Raw genomic sequence first — 6875 nt, forward strand, 5'->3', positions numbered from 1 at the left:
GGTTTTTGATTTCACAACTACCCCGTCAAGTGCCCACGGTCAACTCCACTTAACAAATGAGGATATTGGGTTGGACTTAGTTGTCCATGATCACATGTGACAGAGCTGAGATTTTAATTCAGGATGGCCTGATGTCAAAATTCATTTTCTTCCCAATATATCACATAACCTCTTCAAAATATGCCTGTGTATCATTTTCCCATTTTATTTTCAAGTGTTTGCTAATGCATTAAATAAAGTAAATGTTACTAATATGGAAATGAACTAGTCAAGTTATAGTGAAAAAAATACAACACATGAAGGCCTCCTCCACCCCATCTATCACTCCTCCTTCTTCTTTTCCTTTCTTTCCTATATAGCACTTGCCACCTCTAAAATTAATTTGTTTTATAACCATGTCTATTTTGTTCATTGGTTTACCTCCAACACTTAAAACAGAGCCTGACTTCAAATAAGAGTTTAAAAAATACTTAGTAGATGAATAAATGTGTTCATGAGAACATGTGTACATTCTTTGTAGTAGTTAAGTGTCTCTTGACAAATCTACTAGCCTCTGTCAGCTTTTAAATCTCCATTTCTTAATGCAGTACTACCTAAGGCTGTTATAAGTTTAAATTTATTCACTCAAAAACTGCCCACTGAGCACCTACCACATGCCAGATTCTATTCTTAGCAATGTAATCACAGCAGGGAACAAAACGGACAAAAATCTCTCATGCAGCTTACAGTCTGGTGAGTAAAGAAAGACAAGAATACAACACAATGTATTAAATAGCAATAAGTGCTTTGGAGACAAAAACAATTTGTAGGTAAGAATCTGAGAGCAGGATCTGCAATTTTAAGCAGGGTGACTAGAAAGGAAGATACATGAGTAAGGAGGTAAGGGATGTGTAAACTGGGGAAATAACTTTTCACACAGAGTAAATAGCATGATGGCATACTGTATTTTCAGAATGGCTGCAATGGAGTGAGTGAATGAGAGAGTAATAGGAAGTGACGTCAGATAAGTGAGGGAGAAGGCAAGGGTTGTGTAAGGCCTACAAGGCCATAGTTAGGATACTGGCTTTTGTTCTTAGAAAAATTAAAAGCCAATATGGAGGTTTGAGCATAAGTGGAAAATCAGGTGACTTAGGTTTTAATTGGTTCAATATTTCTCAGTGAGGTTGTTAATGGCATTTTGAGTGGACAGCTCCTCTTTGTTCCCCCCACTAGGCACATGACAGTCCATTTAGTGTCTCTAAACTGGACCCATGAAATGCCGGTAGTACTGCTCCAGTCTTTTGACCACCAAAAATGTCCCTATTTATTTCCAGGGCTAGGTTAAGAATAGGCTTAAAGTAGGTAGAGTCTATTTTAATAATATTCCAGGCAATGGTTTATATTATCTTGGGCCAGACTAGCAGTGGTGAATGTGGAATTTTTTTTTTTCTGCAGAGAGGTTTTGCCAATGGACTGGACAGGGGTATGAGTGAAAGCTAGGAGTCAAGGATGACTCCCACATGCTTAAAATGAGCAAACAGAAAGATGGAATTACCATTCGCTGAAATTGTGAAGATTGAATGTGGGTGGAGCAGATTTAATGGAAAAAGTAGACGTTCATCAAGGCACGTTACAAACTACCATGTAAAAGCAGATATATCTAGGTTTCATCCAAGAATTTCGCAAAATGAGGAAATGGGAACTAGTTCTGAACTGAAGGATTTTGTTAGAGCATGTTTTGGGAGGGGATAGGATTAACAGAAATAAACATTAAATAAATGAGTGAATAAATGATTACTGAAAACTAGTTGTAATATATTAGCTCTTCCAAGCAATTAGATTATGCTATAAGAAACATTTTTTTAAAGTATAGCCCAGAGGATTGAATCTAATTGTGGGATTTCAAACAATACATGGTATGGTGGTAGGCAGGCTTTTAATGTTAAAATCACACTGTGCCCATATTGCTTGGAATAGACACCCTACAGTGAGACTAAGGCTGAACCCTGGGAAAACAGTGGGTGATACAACTGTCTGGCACCCCATACTGACTAAGCATCACCACTTTCAATACTGCAGAGTCAACTGGTCAATATATGTGACCTTTTCTCTATTCATGGGTAATTTGAGGATTTCAGACGAAAAGCTATGTCCAGATACTATTTAGATGCTTCTTCATGTGTAGAGTTGAGTCATCCTTCCAGACAGATGAAATTATTTGAATGAACACAATAAACTGATTGATACAAACACACTATTTAGAGTTGCTAGGAGGAAGTGGCTGATTGCATCACTGTTAGAACATTTTCCAGCATTCTGCCTGCTCTTAAGACTAGAAAAGCAGCATTTTGAACAGCAACGCTCATCATATAAACATAAAGTCTCCTCCAAAAGGTACTGAATAAACAAAGTCAAAGAGTCAGAAAACATTCATTATCTTTGGATTTAGATCACATTCATGAACACTGTGTCTCAAGATTTCTTATTAATATCCCCCATGAGTAGATACAAGTAAGGTATTTACATTCCAAAAGAAGTCCCAGGCCTGGCACAGTGGCTCACACCTGTAATCCCAGCACTTTATGAGGCCAAGGTGGGAGGACTGCTTGAGGCCAGCACTTTGAGACCAGTCTGAGCAATGCAACAAGGCCAGGTTTATACTGAAAAATTTTAAAATTAGCCAGGCATGTTGGCATGTGCCTGTAGTCTCAGCTACTCTGGAGGCTGAGGTGGGAGGATCATTTGAGCCCAGGAGGTCGAGGCTGCAGTAAGCTATGATTGCACCATTGCACTCTAGCCCAGGCAATAGAGTGAGACCCTATCTGCGAGACCCCCTATCTCAAAACAACAACAACAACAAAAACAAAAAACATATACGTATGACTGAGTTTTGCTTCCTTTAGAAAATGTCATCACGTTTCAGACTGACTCGACCTATTATTAGAGATGCTTTTTCTGTGACAGTAGTGCAAGAGAACTGGTTGCAATTCTTCGGGCAGGTGGCATCTCCAATCACCAGTTAGCTAAAGAACTTACAGGCGTTATGCAAAGGTGGTCGCTTGAACTAAAGTGGAAAGGAATGAGATCAGGAAGCAGCAGTGGTAGACAGATGCCCCACTGGCTTCGCATTGTTGTTTCACTGGAAGGACATAGTGTGTCATAACGAATTACCATTAATTTGAGCCAGCAGTACTGTTAGATTGAGCCCGGCAACCCAGGATGACAAACAGTGCCTGCAAGATCATCTAATGAGGGACAAGGCTGCTTCAGTTGTGCCGCTTCACTCAATTAGTGGACAAGGTTTTTAATGCTGTTCTGCACAACTAAAGCAATTTTGATTACTTAGAGCTAAGTCTCCATTTAGAATGTTTCGGAAGCTGACATAGGTTTTTTTTTTTTTTTTTGGCCTTTTTAAATATAAATTATCTAGAGAGTATTTGAATGGTAATAAGCTATTTGAAAGCCAATCACATTATTCCTTACTTTCGCTTAAGTAATATCAAAATATATTTTTTTAAAGTTCAAATGATAGAATTTACTCTAGCAAAGGAAATGTAAATAAGATAGCAAATGATTAAGAATATTCTGAGGATGTATGTGTGTGTGGGTGTGGGGGTGGGTGTGTGTGTGTGTGTGTGTGTGTATGCAGGCACTATGTGTGTCTCTCTGTGCCAGAATTACAGTTGGTGAATTTCACTTCATCAGCCAACATTATCAGGAGGGTTGCATATTTATTCTATATATCCACATTTTTTAAAAATTCCAGATCTTGCCTTCTTTGGCTGGGAGCACTTGTATCTCATAGCTTTTGATATAGGGAACTGATGCTTCTACTTCATTATTTTTTTCACTATGTCACTGCATGAACACTGATAAGTGCAATGGTACCACTTATTTAATATTGTGATCACTGACTTATCTCATAACTAAAACCTTACCCACACAGAGGCTACTTAGGCCTAATAAATACTTTCCATTCTCTTTAGAAACACAGAGGGTGCTCACTCTCTCTTTACACAGCATTCTCCCATCTTCTAGCTTTTTTCTACTTAGTGTGTTGAATTCTCAGACTGCCTCCCCTGGGTGAAATTTTGCTTATTTAATTATAAGGTCATTGGATAAAAGAAATTACTCAAGTGCAGGATACATAGTAGGTATCCATACATTTTGGTTATATTGAACACAAATTCTACCCAGATAAAAAGTATAAACCTCATTGTGACGCGAACATACCCCCCGCTTTCTTTCCTTCACTCAGGTGGAAGAGAACATCAGGACCAAAATTTGAGAACATGAATCTCTAGTTATACCTAACCCATCATCAAAATCAGCTTGCCTACCCGTAATTTTTTTAAAAGCACACTGCTTAAAGGAGGTCCAATACAAGCCAGTTTTTCAGTGGTACACACAGCCACATCTTTGTTTTATAAAAGCACTATAACAACCCAACAAATAAAGTCATTTAGGGCAGAAAATTGGAAAAAGCTTTGAAATTTTAAAACTTTTGGGCTGCAGGAAAAGCCATTAGTTGAGTAAATAAACAATTATCAGAGGTTTTTTTCCCCACTTAGAGTTATATTTCATTTTCTTAAAATAATTTTAACAATGGCTAATATCTTGTCTCCAAAATAGTTAACTCCAAAAGCACATGTTATACACTTAGGAGAGTTGGTTACACATTAGTAGAAAACTGTACATCACTGCCATTGTTGATGCTGTAAATAAAAATTAAAGGGGAAAGACAATATGGTTCTTTAGGAAGCAAGTAATATTTCCTATAATGGTGTTCTATTTTTAATGACTGTAATGACTTACAAACTGTAAAATAATTTGCACAGATTCTATATCCCCTCTTCCCAGCATATATAAGAAATTACATCACTGACTCAAATTATAATTGTAGAAAAAATGATTAACAGTTCCATTTATTCTCCTCTCTTGTCAAAAGGGGTGGTAGGAGAAAGGGGGAAGGAATTCTTGTTAGTTGCAGGAATCAAAGAAACGTAAAGTTTGAGGATTAAATATAGTGGGATAGTACCAGTAACATGTACAAGTCAGTAGGAATCAATCTCTTAAGTGCTTCCCCCTTCACTTCTCTTTGTTCTTTAGGAGGGTATTGGCTTGAAGTACCATCAACAATGATTACCATTTGGCTTTCCATCCAAGTTAATATCTAACATCTCAGATATGTTCTCATCTTCGATCAAAATTTACTTTTAAAACATATGTAATATTTGCATGGTTCAAAAAACTATATAACTCTGGACTCACGTGCATCCCCATCCGTTTTATTCATTCCCACCCACACATTACACATAATTATTTTCTTGATTAAGGCTTATACTTCCTGTATTTTTGCAGAAATAAGCAAACGTATGTATTTATTCTTATGTGCCCTTCTTTCTTATGCAAAAGACGGCATTCCATATATACTGTTTGAAGCTTTCTTTAAAATTCCCACCTAACAATCTTTCTTGGAAATGTCTCCATAATAGTGCATAGAGATCTTCCTCATTATTTTATTTTATTTATTTATTTACTTATTTTGAGATAGAGTATCATTCTATCCCCCAGGCTGGAGTGCAATGGCGCGATTTCGGCTCACCGCCACCTCTTTCTCCCAGGTTCAAGCAATTCTCCTGCCTCAACCTCCGGAATAGCTGGGATTACAGACACCTGTCACCATGCCCAGCTAATTTTTGTACTTTTAGTAGAGTTGGGGTTTCATCATGTTGGCCAGGCTGTTTTCGAACTGCTGACCTCAGCTGATCCACCCGCCTTGGCCTCCCAAAGTGCTGGGATTACAGGCATGAGCCACCACGCCGGCCTGCACAAATACTTTCATAGCAAGAAACAACTCTTAACTTTCTTTAAATTTAGAACTCATATTAGGGGTTTCAAAATAGTGATTGAATGAATGAATGAATGAATGAATGAATGAATGAATATACTGGATCCAACAGCAGTCTGACACAAGAGCTTGGGGACGGCTTTCAGCAAATATAAGCCTGATTTAGAGTTCTGAAGGCAGGCATATGTGTTTAGCAATAGCTTTTTCCTACTCTTCGGAAAATGAGGCAGCCTGGAGATGAGGTGAAGACTACCTTTCCTGCAGTTCCTATGTAATGGACGGGGTGCATCCTGGTTTGTGGCTTGAGGCTGCTGTGTGTCCAAGTAACACATTCATTCTGTTGTTGTAAACCTTACAGGAATGATGACTAATGCTTTGAGGAAACAGTAGAGGTCAGACAGCAAGCCCAGAAAAACCTGCCAGCACCAAGAGGATGTCCTCAACAAGTGCCTGGGGGACATATCATTCTAACTGAAGGGACCAGAGCTTCCCCAGGAAGGGAAGAGGGGAGAAATGAAGAATTCTGTGTTCACGTTTGCCAAAAACAAAAGTCTGAGAAATCGCTGAGAGACTCTACATGGGAGGTGAAATTTAGCTTTTCTAAGACAATTGTTGATTTTCCCTTTACCCTTGAAGTGAACTGAAATATCACTAATGGTCAGACGAAAGCTCAGAGGTTCTAATAAAGAATATGAAATAGGTTAATGCTACTGCACCAGGATTTGACTGACTGTTAATACCAGGTTTTAAAATTCACTTGTATCATTTATAATACAAATACCTGATTCACCTGCATTCTTTTGTTGCGGGGCAGTGAGGGAACCTGGGTGTGAATGGCCTCCTAAGCAGCAAAATCATTGCTAATATCAGCATTTTGCTGTCCCATCATCTAATTATCACATACAGTGCACTAATCGAAGCACCTCATTTAAAGTGGGAAAAGCTTTGCTAAGGGCAGATGATTCAGCACGGCACCTCTCGATGAGTACTGTCACTTCAAATCCTTTTTAAGAAGTAGGTATTGTGTAACTAATAAGTGAAACGA

The 6875-nt window shown here is 38.3% G+C and overlaps 1 long non-coding RNA gene across 1 annotated transcript; it reads left to right on the plus strand.

The window, feature by feature from the left end:
- The first annotated feature begins 2320 nt into the window (after nucleotides 1–2320).
- LOC104671829 lies at nucleotides 2321–6535 on the plus strand. Its single transcript, XR_004059712.1, has 2 exons — nucleotides 2321–2373; nucleotides 6189–6535. It is a non-coding gene; the product is annotated as an uncharacterized LOC104671829 (long non-coding RNA).
- The last annotated feature ends 340 nt before the right edge of the window (nucleotides 6536–6875 follow it).

The sequence above is a fragment of the Rhinopithecus roxellana genome, chromosome 10, assembly GCF_007565055.1.
Source record: "Rhinopithecus roxellana isolate Shanxi Qingling chromosome 10, ASM756505v1, whole genome shotgun sequence".
Lineage (NCBI taxonomy): Eukaryota > Metazoa > Chordata > Mammalia > Primates > Cercopithecidae > Rhinopithecus > Rhinopithecus roxellana.